This window comes from Oncorhynchus gorbuscha, linkage group LG11 (genome assembly GCF_021184085.1).
Source record: "Oncorhynchus gorbuscha isolate QuinsamMale2020 ecotype Even-year linkage group LG11, OgorEven_v1.0, whole genome shotgun sequence".
Lineage (NCBI taxonomy): Eukaryota > Metazoa > Chordata > Actinopteri > Salmoniformes > Salmonidae > Oncorhynchus > Oncorhynchus gorbuscha.
The window spans coordinates 5,608,304-5,628,096 of record NC_060183.1 but is presented as its reverse complement, the minus strand read 5'-3'; the positions used below and the strand labels follow the sequence as shown (position 1 = coordinate 5,628,096).

Here is a 19,793-nt window from a genome sequence, read left to right as displayed (position 1 = left end):
TCCCTTCTTTCTTTTCTCTCCAAAACTCTTGAACGTGCCGTCCTTGGCCAGCTCTCCCGCTATCTCTCTCTGAATGACCTTCTTGATCCAAATCAGTCAGGTTTCAAGACTAGTCATTCAACTGAGACTGCTCTCCTCTGTATCACGGAGGCGCTCCGCACTGCTAAAGCTAACTCTCTCTCCTCTGCTCTCATCCTTCTAGATCTATCGGCTGCCTTCGATACTGTGAACCATCAGATCCTCCTCTCTCCGAGTTGGGCATCTCCGGTGCGGCCCACGCTTGGATTGCGTCCTACCTGACAGGTCGCTCCTACCAGGTGGCGTGGCGAGAATCTGTCTCCTCACCACGCGCTCTCACCACTGGTGTCCCCCAGGGCTCTGTTCTTGGCCCTCTCCTATTCTCGCTATACACCAAGTCACTTGGCTCTGTCATAACCTCACATGGTCTCTCTTATCATTGCTATGCAGACGACACACAATTAATCTTCTCCTTTCCCCCTTCTGATGACCAGGTGGCGAAATCGCATCTCTGCATGTCTGGCAGACATATCAGTGTGGATGACGGATCACCACCTCAAGCTGAACCTCGGCAAGACGGAGCTGCTCTTCCTCCCGGGGAAGGACTGCCCGTTCCATGATCTCGCCATCACGGTCGACAACTCCATTGTGTCCTCCTCCCAGAGCGCCAAGAACCTTGGCGTGATCCTGGACAACACCCTGTCGTTCTCAACTAACATCAAGGCGGTGGCCCGTTCCTGTAGGTTCATGCTCTACAACATCCGCAGAGTACGACCCTGCCTCACACAGGAAGCGGCGCAGGTCCTAATCCAGGCACTTGTCATCTCCCGTCTGGATTACTGCAACTCGCTGTTGGCTGGGCTCCCTGCCTGTGCCATTAAACCCCTTCAACTCATCCAGAACGCCGCAGCCCGTCTGGTGTTCAACCTTCCCAAGTTCTCTCACGTCACCCCGCTCCTCCGTTCTCTCCACTGGCTTCCAGTTGAAGCTCGCATCCGCTACAAGACCATGGTGCTTGCCTACGGAGCTGTGAGGGGAACGGCACCTCAGTACCTCCAGGCTCTGATCAGGCCCTACACCCAAACAAGGGCACTGCGTTCATCCACCTCTGGCCTGCTCGCCTCCCTACCACTGAGGAAGTACAGCTCCCGCTCAGCCCAGTCAAAACTGTTCGCTGCCCTGGCCCCCCAATGGTGGAACAAACTCCCTCACGACGCCAGGACAGCGGAGTCAATCACCACCTTCCGGAGACACCTGAAACCCCACCTCTTTAAGGAATACCTAGGATAGGTTAAGTAATCCCTCTCACCCCACCCCCCCTAAGTTTTAGATGCACTATTGTTAAGTGACTGTCCCACTGGATGTCATGGTGAATGCACCAATTTGTAAGTCGCTCTGGATAAGAGCGTCTGCTAAATGACTTAAATGTAATGTAAATGAATAAACATAAAAAATAAGGTGCACATCCAATATTCTATATATATATATATATATATATGTATATATACATTCTTCCAGAACATTGTGTTAATAAAGCTGTTCCTCTGGTTCTGTACACCAGTAAAGCTGTTCCTCTGTTTCTGAACACCAGTAAAGCTGTTCCTCTGTTCCTCTGGTTCTGTACACCAGTAAAGCTGTTCCTCTGTTCCTCTGGTTCTGTACACCAGTAAAGCTGTTCCTCTGTTCCTCTGGTTCTGTACACCAGTAAAGCTGTTCCTCTGTTTCTGAACACCAGTAAAGCTGTTCCTCTGTTTCTGAACACCAGTAGAGCTGTTCCTCTGTTTCTGTACATCAGTAAAGCTGTTCCTCTGTTTATGAACACCAGTAAAGCTGTTCCTCTGTTCCTCTGTTTATGAACACCAGTAAAGCTGTTCCTCTGTTCCTCTGGTTCTGTACAGCAGTAAAGCTGTTCCTCTGTTTATGAACACCAGTAAAGCTGTTCCTCTGTTCCTCTGTTTATGAACACCAGTAAAGCTGTTCCTCTGTTCCTCTGTTTATGAACACCAGTAAAGCTGTTCCTCTGTTCCTCTGTTTATGAACACCAGTAAAGCTGTTCCTCTGTTCCTCTGGTTCTGTACACCAGTAAAGCTGTTCCTCTGTTCCTCTGGTTCTGTACACCAGTAAAGCTGTTCCTCTGTTCCTCTGGTTCTGTACACCAGTAAAGCTGTTCCTCTGTTCCTCTGGTTCTATACATCAGTAAAGCTGTTCCTCTGGTTCTGAACACCAGTAAAGCTGTTCCTCTGTTCCTCTGGTTCTGTACACCAGTAAAGCTGTTCCTCTGTTCCTCTGGTTCTGTACATCAGTAAAGCTGTTCCTCTGGTTCTGTACACCAGTAAAGCTGTTCCTCTGTTCCTCTGGTTCTATACATCAGTAAAGCTGTTCCTCTGTTTCTGAACACCAGTAAAGCTGTTCCTCTGTTCCTCTGGTTCTGTACACCAGTAAAGCTGTTCCTCTGTTCCTCTGGTTCTGTACACCAGTAAAGCTGTTCCTCTGGTTCTGTACACCAGTAAAGCTGTTCCTCTGTTCCTCTATTCCTCTGGTTCTGTACACCAGTAAAGCTGTTCCTCTGGTTCTGTACACCAGTAAAGCTGTTCCTCTGTTCCTCTGGTTCTGTACACCAGTAAAGCTGTTCCTCTGTTCCTCTGGTTCTGTACACCAGTAAAGCTGTTCCTCTGTTCCTCTGGTTCTGTACACCAGTAAAGCTGTTCCTCTGGTTCTGTACATCTGTAAAGCTGTTCCTCTGGTTCTGTACATCAGTAAAGCTGTTCCTCTGTTCCTCTGCTTCTGTACATCAGTAAAGCTGTTCCTCTGGTTCTGTACATCAGTAAAGCTGTTCCTCTGTTCCTCTGTTTCTGAACACCAGTAAAGCTGTTCCTCTGTTTCTGAACACCAGTAAAGCTGTTCCTCTGTTTCTGTACACCAGTAAAGCTGTTCCTCTGTTTCTGAACACCAGTAAAGCTGTTCCTCTGTTTCTGTACACCAGTAAAGCTGTTCCTCTGTTTCTCTGGTTCTGTACACCAGTAAAGCTGTTCCTCTGTTTCTGAACACCAGTAAAGCTGTTCCTCTGTTTCTGTACACCAGTAAAGCTGTTCCTCTGTTCCTCTGGTTCTGTACACCAGATAACCAGAGACTACCGGTGGACAACTTCAGGTGACCAAGAGAACAGCAGATCAGGCAGAGAATGTCACTATATCACTCACACAGTCAGTCACTCACGACACGACCACATTGTCTCAACTCACTTTAAGTGATCCATGGCTAATTTATTTAAAAAACAGATGTCAATCTCAATGTGATTAAATCCCAGATTAAAACAGATGTCAATCTCAATATGATTAAATCCCTAGTTAAATAAAGGGACAATAAGGCATCTCTCTCCTCTCTTCTCTTCTCCTCTCCTCTCTGAAGCAGTTTATTGCCTTTCTGCAGAGAGATTATACTCACACACTGCTTTTCCCTTTGTGGTGTGCTTGCTAGGTTACACATAAGAAACCCGGTCCACAGCTAAGCAGCATCAAAAGGCACACAGCGCAGCTTGTCATGTTGAACTGAAGATGCTTGCTTTGATTCCAACTCCTCCAACACCACCTGGGTTCAATCAGTATTCAACATATTTCAATTACCGTCGGCGTTTGCTCTAGCCTGCACGAAGAGCCAGGTGGACCGGGTTTGCTTTGCAGTTTCACAGTTCTATTCTATTGGTTCAGTTTGACACCAGGCGGGCTCAATCGAGCCCAGATCCGAGTATTTTAAATGATTTCTAAATACTATTTCAAACCAGGTCTGTTCCTCTCCTCTGTAAGAGACAGGAAGGGGGGAAAAGCAGCAGACTAGTTACAGTCAGAAGGTTTGTCTTCTCTTTAGGTGGCAGTAGAGGTCAGCATTTGATTAGCCTCCATATCCATTGGTAAAGGCAGCGTTTGACAAGGGCCAGATGAAACCAGTCTTGTGTGTATTTCATGTGGAGACCATTTCCCTGCGGAGTAAATCTTTGTTCAGGGTAGGGGCGGGTGTATGTTTGTGCACTGTGTGTGTGTGTGTGTGTGTGTGTGTGCGTGCGTGCGTGCGTGTGTAGGGGGTTAAGAGCATGTGAATCCTGCTGTTGGATAGAGTCAGCTCTGGAGAAACTCACATTCAGAGATGCTAAATATAGATTAGACTGGAAGATAAACACACACTCAATCAGTGTACCAAGGATGGGGGGAGGGGGAGAGAGAGGTAGATGAGAGGAGAGAGAGAGAGATGGAGAGGAGAGAGAGAGAGAGAGAGAGAGAGAGAGAGAGAGAGAGAGAGAGAGAGAGAGAGAGAGAGAGGAGATGGAGAGGAGAGAGAGAGAGAGAGAGGAGAGGAGAGAGAGAGGAGATGGAGAGGAGGAGAGATGGAGAGGAGAGAGAGAGAGATGGAGAGGAGAGGAGAGAGAGAGGAGATGGAGAGGAGAGAGAGAGAGAGAGAGAGAGAGAGAGAGAGAGAGAGAGATGGAGAGGAGAGAGAGAGAGGAGAGATGGAGAGGAGAGAGAGAGAGAGGAGAGATGGAGAGGAGAGAGAGAGGAGATGGAGAGGAGAGAGATGAGATGTAGAGAGAGAGAGAGAGAGAGAGAGAGAGAGAGAGAAGAGAGAGGTAGATGTGTGATTACTGTTCAACACCATTATCACTGTAGCTTGTAGTGATTACTGATCAACACCATTATCACTGTGGCTTGTAGTGATTACTGTTCAACACCATTATCACTGTGGCTTGTAGTGATTACTGTTCAACACCATTATCACTGTAGCTTGTAGTGATTACTGATCAACACCATTATCACTGTGGCTTGTAGTGATTACTGTTCAACACCATTATCACTGTGGCTTGTAGTGATTACTGTTCAACACCATTATCACTGTGGCTTGTAGTGATTACTGGTCAACACCATTATCACTGTGGCTTGTAGTGATTACTGTTCAACACCATTATTACTGTGGCTTGTAGTGATTACTGTTCAACACCATTATCACTGTGGCTTGTAGTGATTACTGTTCAACACCATTATCACTGTGGCTTGTAGTGATTACTGTTCAACACCATTATCACTGTGGCTTGTAGTGATTACTGTTCAACACCATTATCACTGTGGCTTGTAGTGATTACTGTTCTTTGCACTCAGAACAATTGGTCACACCAAGTGTGTTAACGTCTGCTGCTCTCTCTGCTCTCTCTGCTCTCTCTGCTCTCTCGCTTGACACTGCCAGATGTTGCCTCTTTCTCCAGCCAAAACCCACCAATCAAGCCTAACTAGTGGCCAAGAGACATACCCACTATCCCCTGGGCGGGAGACTGCTCCAACATGTTTACACACTCCACAACAGCCAGAAATACACAGAGAGTGAGACACGGAGAGACACGGAGAGACACGGAGAGACACGGAGAGACACAGAGAAAGACTGACTGATACTGTGATGTATGTCTCGGGATGCAGCCGCCTTACAGACAAAACGATTGACAAATTAGCGTGTATTATCATTTTCAATGACGGCCTAGGAACAGTGGGGTTAACTGCCCGTTCAGGGGCAGAACGACAGATTTGTACTTGCAACCTTCCGGTTACTAGTCCAACGCTCTAACCACTAGGCTACCCTGCCGCCCCTATTAGCCTGTATCAAGGGTTTAATCAACATAAATATATTAAGTCTATTACCCCCTTCATAACACCTCATCTATTACCCTTCATAACAACTAATCTATTACCCTTCATATCACCTCATCTATTACCCTTCATAACATTTAGTCTATTACCCTTCATAACATTTAGTCTATTACCCCCTTTATAACACCTAATCTATTACCCTTCATAACATTTAGTCTATTACCCCCTTTATAACACCTAATCTATTACCCTTCATAACATTTAGTCTATTACCCCCTTTATAACACCTCATCTATTACCCTTCATAACATTTAGTCTATTACCCCCTTTATAACACCTAATCTATTATCCTTCATAACACCTCATCTATTACACTTCATAACATTTAGTCTATAACCCTTCATAACACCTCATCTATTACCCTTCATAACATTTAGTCTATTACCCTTCATAACATTTAGTCTATAACCCTTCATAACATTTAGTCTATTACCCTTCATAACATTTAGTCTATAACCCTTCATAACACCTCATCTATTACCCTTCATAACATTTAGTCTATTACCCCCTTTATAACACCTAATCTATTACCCTTCATAACACCTCATCTATTACCCTTCATAACATTTAGTCTATTACCCTTCATAACATTTAGTATTTTACCCATCATAACATGTAGTCTATTACCCTTCATAACATGTAGTCTATTACCCTTCAAATGTGCTATTTGAGTTTTTTTTTGCTTTGTCATTATGGGGAATTGTGTGTTGATTGAGGACGTAAAGCAAAAAACAATTGAATCCATTTTTAGAATAAGGCTGTAACGTAACAAAAAATGGAGAAAAAGTCACGGGGTCTGAATACTTTCCTGAAAGCGCTGTATACTACGAGCAAAGGGATTATATGTACGTGGCTGCTACGTAAGTGAACTGCGTGTGTTCATTTGGCCGATTCTGTTGAAAAACAGAAATGAAATGCGGATAGACATACCCGAAGTTGTCCAATAGAAACTCTCGTTTGCAAAAGTTGGGCCTAATGATTACACCCTAGGTCAGCTAGATGCAGGCAAGAGGTGATACTGTTGGCCTAATGATTACACTAGATGCAGGCAAGAGGTGATACTGTTGGCCTAATGATTGCCTAGGTCAGCTAGATGCAGGCAAGTCTGGACTAATGATTACACCCTAGGTCAGCTAGATGCAGGCAAGTCTGGACTAATGATTACACCCTAGGTCAGCTAGATGCAGGCAAGTCTGGACTAATGATTACACCCTAGGTCAGCTAGATGCAGGCAAGAGGTGATACTGTTGGCCTAATGATTACACCCTAGGTCAGCTAGATGCAGGCAAGAGGTGATACTGTTGGCCTAATGATTACACCCTAGGTCAGCTAGATGCAGGCAAGTCTGGACTAATGATTACACCCTAGGTCAGCTAGATGCAGGCAAGTCTGGACTAATGATTACACCCTAGGTCAGCTAGATGCAGGCAAGTCTGGACTAATGATTACACCCTAGGTCAGCTAGATGCAGGCAAGTCTGGACTAATGATTACACCCTAGGTCAGCTAGATGCAGGCAAGTCTGGACTAATGATTACACCCTAGGTCAGCTAGATGCAGGCAAGTCTGGACTAATGATTACACCCTAGGTCAGCTAGATGCAGGCAAGTCTGGACTAATGACTACACCCTAGGTCAGCTAGATGCAGGCAAGAGGTGATACTGTTGGCCTAATGATTACACCCTAGGTCAGCTAGATGCAGGCAAGAGGTGATACTGTTGGCCTAATGATTACACCCTAGGTCAGCTAGATGCAGGCAAGAGGTGATGCTGTTGGCCTAATGACTACACCCTGGGTCAGCTAGATGCAGGCAAGAGGTGATGCTGTTGGCCTAATGATTACACCCTAGGTCAGCTAGATGCAGGCAAGAGGTGATACTGTTGGACTAATGACTACACCCTAGGTCAGCTAGATGCAGGCAAGAGGTGATGCTGTTGGCCTAATGACTATACCCTAGGTCAGCTAGATGCAGGCAAGAGGTGATGCTGTTGGCCTAATGATTACACCCTAGGTCAGCTAGATGCAGGGAAGAGGTGATACTGTTGGACTAATGACTACACCCTAGGTCAGCTAGATGCAGGCAAGAGGTGATACTGTTGGCCTAATGATTACACCCTAGGTCAGCTAGATGCAGGCAAGAGGTGATACTGTTGGACTAATGATTACACCCTAGGTCAGCTAGATGCAGGCAAGAGGTGATGCTGTTGGCCTAATGATTACACCCTAGGTCAGCTAGATGCAGGCAAGAGGTGATACTGTTGGCCTAATGATTACACCCTAGGTCAGCTAGATGCAGGCAAGAGGTGATACTGTTGGACTAATGACTACACCCTAGGTCAGCTAGATGCAGGCAAGAGGTGATGCTGTTGGCCTAATGACTACACCCTAGGTCAGCTAGATGCAGGCAAGAGGTGATGCTGTTGGCCTAATGATTACACCCTAGGTCAGCTAGATGCAGGCAAGAGGTGATACTGTTGGACTAATGACTACACCCTAGGTCAGCTAGATGCAGGCAAGAGGTGATACTGTTGGCCTAATGATTACACCCTAGGTCAGCTAGATGCAGGCAAGAGGTGATACTGTTGGACTAATGATTACACCCTAGATCAGCTAGATGCAGGCAAGAGGTGATACTGTTGGCCTAATGATTACACCCTAGATCATCTAGATGCAGGCAAGTCTGGACTAATGATTACACCCTAGGTCAGCTAGATGCAGGCAAGACTGGACTAATGATTACACCCTAGGTCAGCTAGATGCAGGTAAGAGGTGATACTGTTGGACTAATGACTACACCCTAGATCAGCTAGATGCAGGCAAGACTGGACTAATGATTACACCCTAGGTCAGCTAGATGCAGGCAAGAGGTGATACTGTTGGACTAATGATTACACCCTAGGTCAGCTAGATGCAGGCAAGAGGTGATACTGTTGGACTAATGACTACACCCTAGTTCAGCTAGATGCAGGCAAGAGGTGATACTGTTGGACTAATGATTACACCCTAGGTCAGCTAGATGCAGGCAAGAGGTGATACTGTTGGACTAATGATTACACCCTAGGTCAGCTAGATGCAGGTAAGAGGTGATACTGTTGGCCTAATGATTACACCCTAGGTCAGCTAGATGCAGGCAAGAGGTGATACTGTTGGACTAATGACTACACCCTAGGTCAGCTAGATGCAGGTCAGAGGTGATACTGTTGGACTAATGACTACACCCTAGGTCAGCTAGATGCAGGCAAGAGGTGATACTGTTGGCCTAATGATTACACCCTAGGTCAGCTAGATGCAGGCAAGAGGTGATACTGTTGGACTAATGACTACACCCTAGGTCAGCTAGATGCAGGCAAGAGGTGATACTGTTGGACTAATGACTACACCCTAGGTCAGCTAGATGCAGGCAAGTCTGTATTGAATGTGTCAATATCTTTCACCTAATTTACTCAAAATTCTCTCAACCTGTGTGCACCTACATTGTAAACGTTCATTCATAGGTTGTAGCAACCTCATGATGGATAAAGGGGAAATGTGAGTATTGTGTAGTAGCCTAAACATATCGATGTTACATTGAACTGGGTGAATGGAATATGAACGACAGTTATCCAATATGCTGTAATAGAAATAAGGCCGTGCTCCCTCATCTTTAATGGCACCGACCACAACTGTTGTGCTACTCTCTCTCTCTCTGTGTGTGTGTGTGTGTGTGTGTGTGTGTGTGTGTGTGTGTGTGTGTGTGTGTGTGTGTGTGTGTGTGTGTGTGTGTGTGTGTGTGTGTGTGTGTGTGTGTGTGTGTGTGTGTGTGTGTGTGTGTGTGTGTGTGTGTGTGTGTGTGTGTCATCCGGATAAACTCGCTCACTTAGCACAGCAGCAGCAGCAGCAGCAGCCCAGAATGCATTGCAACAGCAGTAGCTCTGCCCCCCCTCCCCACCCCATGAGACATCATGTATTAAAGTCCATCTCGCCTCATGTGTTTATACAGTGATATTACAACATTAAATGCTACAGTGTTTTGAGTGGTGTACATAACAACCCATAGAAACAGAGACAAAAGCACAGATCACATTATTGTGAACAGATAACCTGTATTTATTTATCTTCAACCTGTGTCCTAATTGGCTCCCTATTCCCTATGTATTGACCAATTAGATTTGGTTAGGTGTGGGTGGTCCTCTTGATGGCCAGTTCTACACAATTGAAATAAAATGTTGCTGTTTTAAAGCAAGTTTAATGCAATTCTACCCATTTTACCATGTGGTGGAAAGAATCTTTTTTAAAAACATTTTAAACCACATTTTCTGCAATTCTACTCATATTGCCATGACTTATGCTATCTGAGTGATGTTCGGGGCCCCTGAGCACGTGGCCTGCCAGGTTGGTATTCAGCCATGATTACTACACGTTTAGGTAGCTTGCTAGGCTAACCTGCTAACCTGCTAACCTGCTAATGTAAAAAAAATGATTACTACACGTTTAGATAGCTTGCTAGGCTAACCTGCTAACCTGCTAACCTGCTAATGTAAAAAAAATGATTACTACATGTTTAGATAGCTTGCTAGGCTAACCTGCTAACCTGCTAATGTAAACAAATGATTACTACACGTTTAGATAGCTTGCTAGGCTAACCTGCTAACCTGCTAATGTAAAAAAATGATTACTACACGTTTAGATAGCTTGCAGGGCTAACCTGCTAACCTGCTAATGTAAAAAAAAATACTACACGTTTAGATAGCTTGCTAGGCTAACCTGCTAATGTTAAAAAATGATTACTACACGTTTAGGTAGCTTTCTAGGCTAACCTGCTAAACGGCTAACCTGCTAATGTAAAAAAATGATTACTACACATTTAGATAGCTTGCTAGGCTAACCTGCTAACCTGCTAATGTAAACAAATGATTACTACACGTTTAGATAGCTTGCTAGGCTAACCTGCTAACCTGCTAATGTAAACAAATGATTACTACACGTTTAGATAGCTTGCTAGGCTAACCTGCTAACCTGCTAATGTAAAAAAATGATTACTACATGTTTAGATAGCTTGCTAGGCTAACCTGCTAATGTAAAAAAATGATTACTACACGTTTAGGTAGCTTGCTAGGCTAACCTGCTAATGTAAACAAATGATTACTACACGTTTAGATAGCTTGCAGGGCTAACCTGCTAATGTAAACAAATGATTACTACACGTTTAGGTAGCTTGCTAGGCTAACCTGCTAATGTTAAAAAATGATTACTACACGTTTAGATAGCTTGCTAGGCTAACCTGCGAATGTAAAAAATTGTTAGCTGACTAATTGATTGACTGATTCAGCCACGTTTACATCCGTAGCTTTTATGTGAGTAAAGTCTGTAAAAGCAAAAAAATCACAACAGCTTGATGGAAACAGGAAGTTCCGGTACGTTTTTATAAATGCAGACGGATAATTTGTTAGTTTGACACGGTGGGATCTTTTTGAGTCTGTAAAATTAATGTACGATGGGAATTTTTTTCAATGTTAAAATATTGATATAATAGCCATCGTATGGAAGTAAAGTTGGAGTCACTCTAGAAAACATGTTGTTTATTAGGCTACAGATGAAATAAATTACGATGAAAGTACACATGATGAGAACACACCATAATGACAATGTGAAAACTTGTTTTCTGAGTTTGAAATTGAAATAAAGAAATAGCTCATTTACATAAGTATTCACACCCCTGAGTCAATACTTTGTAGAAGCACTTTTGGTGCTTTTGATTATATCTTGGAATAGTCTTGGGTCTGTATCAGCTTTGATTTGTCTGTATTTGGGGATTTTCTACTCTTCTGTTATATTACACTGAACACTAGTGGCGCAGTGCTGTGAGATTCCAAGTTCTGTCGCAGCGGTCCGCAACCAGGAGACCCACGGGGCGGCGCACAATTGGCCCAGCGTCGTCCAGGTTAGGGGAGGGTTTGGCCCAGCGTCGTCCAGGTTAGGGGAGGGTTTGGCCCAGCGTCGTCCGGGTTAGGGGAGGGTTTGGCCCAGCGTCGTCCAGGTTAGGGGAGGGTTTGGCCAGTAGGGATGTTCTTGTCCCATCGCTCTCTAGCGACTCCTGTGGTTGGCCGGGTGCAGTGCACGCTGACACGTTCACCAGGTTCTTTCTCCGACACATTTCGGTGGACACACGGTCCTTCCCCTCTCCTGAATCCGTAACGGCAATGAGACAAGACTGTAACTACCAATTGGATACCATGAAATTGGGGAGAAAAAGGGATTTAAAAAAATAAAATATAAAACTAAGAGTATAAACGCAACTATTTTGAAACAGCTTTGCACACTCTTGGCATTCTCTCAACCAGCTTCATGAGGTAGTCAACTGGAATGCATTTTAATTAACAGGTGTACCTTGTTAAAAGTTCATTTGTGGAATCTCATTCCTTCTTTAAATTGTGACGAGGGTGTCACGCCTTGGTCATTGTATTTTGTGTTTTCGTTATATATAGAGTCAGGTGATTATTGTTGTCTCTGATAGGGAATCGTATTTAGGTAGCCTGGGTTTCACTGTGTATTTTGTCGGTGATTGTTCCTGTCTCTGTGTAGTTGTTCACCAGACAGGCTGTATTAGGTTTTCACGTTCCGTTTGTTGTTTTTGTATTTATTAAGTGCATGAAGCAGCCAGAGCTGTCAGTTTGCAAGGAGCAGCCAGAGCTGTCAGTCATGGAGCAGCAAGCTGTCAGCCTGCATCAGCTGTCAATCTGCATGAAGCAGCCAGAGCTGTCAGTCTGCATGGAGCAGCCAGAGCTGTCAGTCTGCAAGGAGCTGTCAGTCATGCCAGAGCTGTCAGCTGCATCAGCTGTCAATCTGCATGAAGCAGCCAGAGCTGTCAGTCTGCAAGGAGCTGCCAGTCTGCAAGGAGCTGTCAGCCTGCATGGAGCAGCCAGAGCTGTCAGTCTGCAAGCTGTCAGCTGCCAGTCTCTGCATGAAGCAGCCAGAGCTGTGAGCAGCCAGAGCTCAGTCATGGAGCAGCCAGAGCTGCCAGTCTGCATGGGCAGCTGCCAGTCTGCAAGGAGCTGCCAGTCTGCAAGGAGCTGTCAGCCTGCATGGAGCAGCCAGAGCTGCAGTCCAGAGCTGCCAGTCTGCAGCTGTCTGCATGGAGCAGCCAGAGCTGCTCAGTCTGCAAGCTGAGCTGCCAGTCAGTCTGCAAGCCAGAGCTGTCAGTCTGCAAGGAGCTGCCAGTCTGCAAGGAGCTGTCAGTCTGCATGGAGCAGCCAGAGCTGTCAGTCTGCAAGGAGCTGTCAGTCTGCAAGGAGCTGCCAGTCTGCATGGAGCAGCCAGAGCTGTCAGTCTGCATAGAACAGCTAGATCCGCCAGTCAGCCATGATCTTCTAGATCTGCCAGTCAACCAGACTCTTCTAGATCTGCCAGTCAACCAGTCTCTTCCAGATCCGCCAGTCAGCCAGACTCTTCCAGATCCGCCAGTCAGCCAGACTCTTCCAGATCCGCCAGTCAGCCAGACTCTTCCAGATCCGCCAGTCAGCCAGACTCTTCCAGATCCGCCAGTCAACCAGACTCTTCCAGATCCGCCAGTCAGCCAGACTCTTCCAGATCTGCCAGTCAGCCAGACTCTCCCAGATCCGCCAGCCAGCCAGGATCTACCGGAGCCTACTACCTGCCTGAGCTTCATCTCAGTACTGGGCTTCCTCTCAGTACTGGGCTTCCTCTCAGTACTGGGCTTTCTCTCAGTACTGGGCTTCCCCTCAGTACTGGGCTTCCTCTCAGTACTGGGCTTCCTCTCAGTACTGGGCTTCCCCTCAGTCCCGGGCTACCCTTCAGTCCCGGGCTACCCTTCAGTCCCGGGCTACCCCTCAGTCCCGAGCTGTCCCTCAGTCCCGAGCTGCCCCTCCGTCCCGAGCTGCCCCTCCGTCCCGAGCTTCCTCTCAGTCCCGAGCTGCCTCAGTCCCGAGCTGCCCCTCAGTCCCGAGCTGCCCCTCAGTCCCGAGCTGCCCCTCAGTCCCGAGCTGCCCCTCAGTCACGAGCTGCCCCTCAGTTCAGTGGGGTTCTGGGTGAGGACTATTAGGCCATGGTCGGCGGCGAGGGTGGATCCATGGACAGACGCCCACCCGGACCCTCCCTATGGTTGTGAGGTGCGTCCGGGAGTCCGCACCTTAGGGGGGGGGGGGGTTCTGTCACGCCTTGGTCATTGTATTTTGTGTTTTCGTTATATATTTGTTCAGGCCAGGGTGTGACATGGGTTTATTGTGTTGTCGTATTGGGGTTTTTGTAGGCATTGGGATTGTGGTTGATTAGGGGTGTGTCTAGTTTAGGCTTGGCTGCCTGAGGCGGTTCTCAATCAGAGTCAGGTGATTCTCGTTGTCTCTGATAGGGAACCGTATTTAGGTAGCCTGGGTTTCACTGTGTATTTCGTGGGTTCATTACGTTCTTTATTAAGTTATTTCATGTATCGTCATTTGTTTCATTAAAGACATGAGTAACCACCACGCTGCATTTCGGTCCCGTAGTAAACAGGATATTTTGTCAGGACAAGATGCTGGAATATGCATATAATTTACAGCTTTGGATAGAAAACACTCTAAAGTTTCCAAAACTGTAAAAATATTGTCTGTGAGTACAACAGAACTGATGTTGCAGGCGAAAGCCTGAGAAAAGTCCCCCGTTGGGGTCCCCAGGATCCAGTCTGGGAAATGCTGCTGTATCTATTTATAAACACTAGTTAGTGAATTTTCTTTGACCAAATGAAATACAGATGCATTAATGTTGCTCTCTGCTGTTTGACGTGCGTCCATCAGGGACCATGTTGGAAACTCACCTGTTTGATACATAACAGACGGTCGTTGGTCTGCTGTATGTGCCTGTCCATCGAAGGAATGGAGGTCATTATGTCCCTCTTTGACCTCTACCTTCCAGCCATTAAACTAGTGACCTCTGGAAGAGAAGAGAGAGACACAAAGACATTAAACTAGTGACCTCTGGACGAGAAGAGAGAGAGAGACAAAGACATTAAACTTGTGACCTCTGGACGAGAAGAGAGAGAGAGAGACAAAGACATTAAACTAGTGACCTCTGGATGAGAAGAGAGAGAGACAAAGACATTAAACTAGTGACCTCTGGACGAGAAGAGAGAGAGAGACAAAGACATTAAACTAGTGACCTCTGGACGAGAAGAGAGAGAGAGACAAAGACATTAAACTAGTAACCTCTGGATGAGAAGAGAGAGAGACAAAGACATTAAACTAGTGACCTCTGGACGAGAAGAGAGAGAGAGACAAAGACATTAAACTAGTGACCTCTGGACGAGAAGAAGAGAAAAACATTAAACTAGTGACCTCTGGACGAGAAGAGAGAGAGGCAAAACATTAAACTAGTGACCTCTGGGCGAGAAGAGAGAGAGAGAGACAAAGACATTAAACTAGTGACCTCTGGACGAGAAGAGAGAGAGAGAGACAAAGACATTAAACTAGTGACCTCTGGACGAAAAGAGAGAGAGACAAAGATTTTAAACTAGTGACCTCTGGACGAGAAGAGAGAGAGAGACAAAGACATTAAACGAGTGACCTCTGGACGAGAAGAGAGAGAGAGACAAAGATTTTAAACTAGTGACCTCTGACAAAGACATTAAACTAGTGACCTCTGGACGAGAAGAAGAGAGAGACAAAGACATTAAACGAGTGACCTCTGGACGAGAAGAGAGAGAGAGACAAAGACATTAAACTAGTGACCTCTGGACGAGAAGATAGAGAGAGACAAAGACATTAAACTAGTGACCTCTGGACGAGAAGAGAGAGAGACAAAGACATTAAACTAGGGATCTCTGGACGAGAAAAAAACAGGATATTGCAGTGTGTATGTCTGTGTGTGTGTGTCTGTGCCTCTGTGAGTAGTGTGTGTTAGGAGGGATCAGGCAGGTGCGTGGAAGGAGAGAGGTAGAGCTATTGATTTGACAGCATTCCTCTCAGTCACAGTGAAACTCTCAACAAGCCCTGGCGGTGGCCTCTCACACTGTCTGACTTGACTGACTGGCTGTCTGACTGGCTGTCTGACTGTCTGTCTGCCTGTCTGACTGTCTGTCTGACTGACTCTCTGACTGGCTGTCTGACACACAACCATAGTGACACTGGAAGAAGAGAGGCCTCTGAACTGAGACAGTGTTGTGCAAACACACACACACACACACACACACACACACACACACACACACACACACACACACACACACACACACACACACACACACACACACACACACACACACACACACACACACACACACACACACACACACACACACACACACACCAGAGTTTCCGTTAGCTGGTAATTGCTGGCTTTTGGCTGATAAAAATAATTAAAAACCAATAAATAAAATTGTAGCTGGTCAAATCATCCGGGGGCTGCATATCATTTCACTCTTCAACACCGCTGCCTTACATGCTACTGAGGAGAACGAGTGAGAGAGAGAGAGAGAGAGAGAGAGAGAGAGAGAGAGAGAGAGAGAGGGAGTGAGGGAGTGAGAGAGAGAGAGACAGAGAGAGAGGAGAGGAGAGAGAGAGAGAGAGAGAGAGAGAGAGAGAGAGAGAGGGAGTGAGGGAGTGAGAGAGAGAGAGAGAGAGAGAGAGAGAGAGAGAGAGAGAGAGAGAGAGAGAGAGAGAGGGAGTGAGGGAGTGAGAGAGAGAGAGACAGAGAGAGAGGTAGAGGTAGAGAGAGAGAGACAGAGAGAGAGAGGTAGAGAGAGAGAGAGAGAGAGGTAGAGAGAGAGAGAGAGAGAGAGAGAGAGAGAGAGAGAGAGAGAGAGAGAGAGAGAGAGAGAGAGAGAGAGGAGTGAGAGAGAGAGAGAGAGAGAGACAGAGAGAGAGGTAGAGGTAGAGAGGTAGAGAGAGAGAGAGTGAGACAGAGAGAGAGGTAGAGGTAGAGAGGTAGAGAGAGAGAGAGAGAGAGTGAGAGAGGTAGAGGTAGAGTGAGAGAGAGAGACAGAGAGAGTGAGAGAGGTAGAGGTAGAGGTAGAGAGAGAGAGAGAGAGAGATAGAGAGAGAGAGAGTGAGCGAGGAAGAGGTAGATAGAGAGAGAGAGTGAGAGAGTGAGAGAGAGCCAAACCAGTTTGGTGCCTCTTCCTGTTCGGGTGGAGCTCAGCGGTCGTCGTCACCGGCCTATTAGCTGCCATCGATTCCCTTTCCGTTTGTGTTGGTTAGTGGTTAATTGGGTACACCTGTTTTGTATTAGGGTTTGTTTGTAGGGTATTTAAGGGCACTAGGCCCGCTGGGTATTTTGTGCGGGCTTGTTTTTTGTTACTCTGTGTTTGATGGTTTGTTTTCTTATTCTTTATTCTCTGGTCTATTTTGTCCTGTTGTTTTGGACTGGCAACGTATATACGCCCTGTGTGTTGGCGGGATCATTTTCCGGTTGCACCGGTGTAATATATTTGATAAACGACAGACCCCTGCTCTCTGCGCCCGATTCCATCCACCACTCTTAGTTATTCGGAACAATTACCTTATTGCTGTTACCTTATGTATATGTTAGGTATATGTTAGGTATATGTTATATGTTAGGTATATGTTAGGTATATGTTAGGTATATGTTATATGTTAGGTATATGTTAGGTATATGTTAGGTATATGTTATATGTTAGGTATATGTTAGGTATATGTTAGGTATATGTTAGGTATATGTTATATGTTAGGTATATGTTAGGTATATGTTAGGTATATGTTAGGTATATGTTATATGTTAGGTATATGTTAGGTATATGTTAGGTATATGTTATATGTTAGGTATATGTTAGGTATATGTTAGGTATATGTTAGGTATATGTTAGGTATATGTTAGGTATATGTTAGGTATATGTTATATGTTAGGTATATGTTAGGTATATGTTAGGTATATGTTATATGTTAGGTATATGTTAGGTATATGTTAGGTATATGTTAGGTATATGTTAGGTATATGTTAGGTATATGTTATATGTTAGGTATATGTTATATGTTAGGTATATGTTAGGTATATGTTAGGTATATGTTAGGTATATGTTAGGTATATGTTAGGTATATGTTAGGTATATGTTATATGTTAGGTATATGTTAGGTATATGTTAGGTATATGTTATATGTTAGGTATATGTTAGGTATATGTTAGGTATATGTTAGGTATATGTTAGGTATATGTTAGGTATATGTTATATGTTAGGTATATGTTAGGTATATGTTAGGTATATGTTAGGTATATGTTAGGTATATGTTAGGTATATGTTAGGTATATGTTATATGTTAGGTATATGTTAGGTATATGTTAGGTATATGTTATATGTTAGGTATATGTTAGGTATATGTTAGGTATATGTTAGGTATATGTTATATGTTAGGTATATGTTAGGTATATGTTAGGTATATGTTATATGTTAGGTATATGTTAGGTATATGTTAGGTATATGTTATATGTTAGGTATATGTTAGGTATATGTTAGGTATATGTTATATGTTAGGTATATGTTAGGTATATGTTAGGTATATGTTAGGTATATGTTATATGTTAGGTATATGTTAGGTATATGTTAGGTATATGTTAGGTATCTGTTAGGTATATGTTAGGTATATGTTAGGTATATGTTAGCTATATGTTAGGTATATGTTAGGTATATGTTAGGTATATGTTAGGTATATGTTATATGTTAGGTATATGTTAGGTATATGTTATGTATATGTTAGGTATATGTTAGGTATCTGTTAGGTATATGTTAGGTATATGTTAGGTATATGTTATATGTTAGGTATATGTTATATGTTAGGTATATGTTAGGTATATGTTATGTATATGTTAGGTATATGTTAGGTATCTGTTAGGTATATGTTAGGTATATGTTAGGTATATGTTAGCTATATGTTAGGTATATGTTAGGTATATGTTAGGTATATGTTAGGTATATGTTAGGTATATGTTAGGTATATTTTAGGTATATGTTAGGTATATGTTAGGTATCTTTCTTGGTAATGGCTGCAATACAGCCAGTTCAAAACTTTTGAGAAGTTTTAAAGTAGTTTACAAGTGTTTAGTTTCATTCTGAGACATTTTCTTTGGCGAAATTATACTGAGTACTCAAAAAATTAGGAACACACTTCCTGATATGAAGTTGCACCAACCCGCCTTTTACAGACATTTTGTCGGGGCTCTAGGACGTGTGGAAAGTGTTCCCATGTTGACTCCAACGCAACGTTGTGTCAAGTTGGCTGGATGTCCTTTGTGGTGGTGGACAATTATTGATAAACACGGGAAAGAGTTGAGTGTCTAAAACCCAGCAGCGTTGCAGTTCTTGACACAAACCGGCACCTACCACCATAACCCCGTTCAAACCGGTGCACCAGGCACCTACCACCATAACCCCGTTCAAACCGGTGCACCAGGCACCTACTACCATAACCCCGTTCAAACCGGTGCACCTACCACCATAACCCCGTTCAAACCGGTGCACCAGGCACCTACCACCATAACCCCGTTCAAACCGGTGCACCAGGCACCTACCACCATAACCCCGTTCAAACCGGTGCAACTACCACCATAACCCCATTCAAACCGGTGCACCAGGCACCTACCACCATAACCCCGTTCAAACCGGTGCACCAGGCACCTACCACCATAACCCCGTTCAAACCGGTGCACCAGGCACCTACCACCATAACCCCGTTCAAACCGGTGCACCAGGCACCTACCACCATAACCCCGTTCGAACCGGTGCACCAGGCACCTACCACCATAACCCCGTTCAAACCGGTGCACCAGGCACCTACCACCATAACCCCGTTCAAACCGGTGCACCAGGCACCTACTACCATACCCTGTTCAAACCGGTGCACCTACCACCATAACCCCGTTCAAACCGGTGCACCAGGCACCTACTACCATAACCCCGTTCAAACCGGTGCACCTACCACCATAACCCCGTTCAAACCGGTGCACCAGGCACCTACCACCATAACCCCGTTCAAACCGGTGCACCAGGCACCTACCACCATAACCCCGTTCAAACCGGTGCACCAGGCACCTACCACCATAACCCCGTTCAAACCGGTGCACCAGGCACCTACCATCATAACCCCGTTCAAAAAGCACTTCAATATTTTGTCTT

At 45.0% G+C, this 19,793-nt stretch overlaps 1 pseudogene; it reads right to left on the bottom strand.

The window, feature by feature from the left end:
* The window catches only part of LOC123989592, a 349,650-nt pseudogene that overhangs the window by 133,956 nt on the left and 195,901 nt on the right, over window positions 1-19,793 (bottom strand).